At 55.4% G+C, this 1355-nt stretch overlaps 1 protein-coding gene across 1 annotated transcript in view; it reads right to left on the bottom strand.

Moving 5' to 3' along the window:
• The window catches only part of RPH3AL (rabphilin 3A-like (without C2 domains)), a gene marked incomplete at its 3' end in the record, with an annotated part of 25133 nt that overhangs the window by 6113 nt on the left and 17665 nt on the right, over positions 1-1355 (bottom strand). The gene's annotated exons all lie outside the window — the stretch shown is intronic.

Here is a 1355-nt window from a genome sequence, read left to right as displayed (position 1 = left end):
CCAGAGGACAGGCGGCCGCACAGAAGGACAACAAGGAAGGAGAGCACCAGAAAATAAAACCAGAAATTTCTTTTACCTAACCCATAAGAACAGCAACAGCCAGGAATCGGGGCACAGGGAGAAAGGCAGCTCCCCCCCACATCGGGGCTTACCAAAGGCTGCTCTGCTGTCCTCCTCCTGCCCCTCTGCTGTTCCCACCAGTATTCAGGGGGAGGTCTTCTCCCAGAACAAAACCCAACCGAAAAGCTGAACTGAGGAGGAGGCCAGGTCCAGGCTCAGCATCCTTGACTCAATGTTTTCTGTATCGTGGGAACAGAAAGCACATCATCAATCAGTTCATCTGCTGAGACGACTCCTTCCAGGTGTCTCCTGGAGGGAAGCACAAGCATCTATTGATGGTCTAATTGGTCTTTAATTACAGAAGTTACAGCAGGACTGGGAGTGCTTTCCAAGCTGGGGCCTGACGAGAAGGTTTGTAAACCCGACTCTCCTGAGTCGTCATCATGAAAAGGTGATCTCCCCCCGCACTAGTGGGAAGATTTATCTTGATGTGGAAGCGCGTATGCCGCTGGTACACTGAAGAGGTCTCCTCCAGCTGAGGGGATCTACAGCAAAAGACAGAAGGGGGAGGCCAGACAGTTCTGCTAACCCACACCGAAAGAAACGAAGAGAAATCAAAGCAGACTGGCAGCAGCTTTAATTCTGCAGCACCCCTCCGCTGCTGTGCCAATGACCCTGAGGACTCGGCTGCTCAACGGCGAGCTGCTCTGCCCGCCCAGCTGGCTCTAGGCACAGCACTGGAGCGAGCTCAGGAGCAACGACACGGTGGGCAGATGGAAGAGAGGGGGGAAAAAAAGCTCTACAAAGCAGCGCTGTGAATGGGATCTGATGCAGCAGCGACCCAAGATGCTACATGTGATACAACAGTCTGCTTCAACCAAGTCTCCCTCAAAGAACAGGGGTATAAGTGCTGAAGCTCACAAACCTTCAGGCTTGCCAGTGCTCTGGCCCCAGCCCTGCACAGGGCTGTTAATCAACCGCTTCTCCGAGACACACTTGAAGAACAACTCAGCCTTGAGCTCTCCACACTGAAAACCTCAGCCCCATCACTGAGGCCTGGGGAAGGGGCTTCACCCTTTGCCGGTCTCACCTGCTCAGGGGGGTCCAGGCACGCAGCCAGCATTAGCTCGCTCCAGCCCAGGGACTGCAGAAGTGTATCTCTGCCCACTTGCTCCAGGCACCAGGAAGACCCCAGGGAGAGGCTGGCGGCGTAACTCGTAACCCAGCCCCGTAACCCACCTGCCCAGTGAGGCTTTGGGGAGCAGCAGGAGCAAGAAGCCCCAGGGAGGGAGGGA

The sequence above is a fragment of the Buceros rhinoceros genome, unplaced genomic scaffold (assembly GCF_000710305.1).
Source record: "Buceros rhinoceros silvestris isolate BGI_N320 unplaced genomic scaffold, ASM71030v1 scaffold27126, whole genome shotgun sequence".
Lineage (NCBI taxonomy): Eukaryota > Metazoa > Chordata > Aves > Bucerotiformes > Bucerotidae > Buceros > Buceros rhinoceros.
The sequence above is the reverse complement of the archived record's forward strand: the minus strand, read 5'-3'. Positions and strand labels throughout refer to the sequence as shown.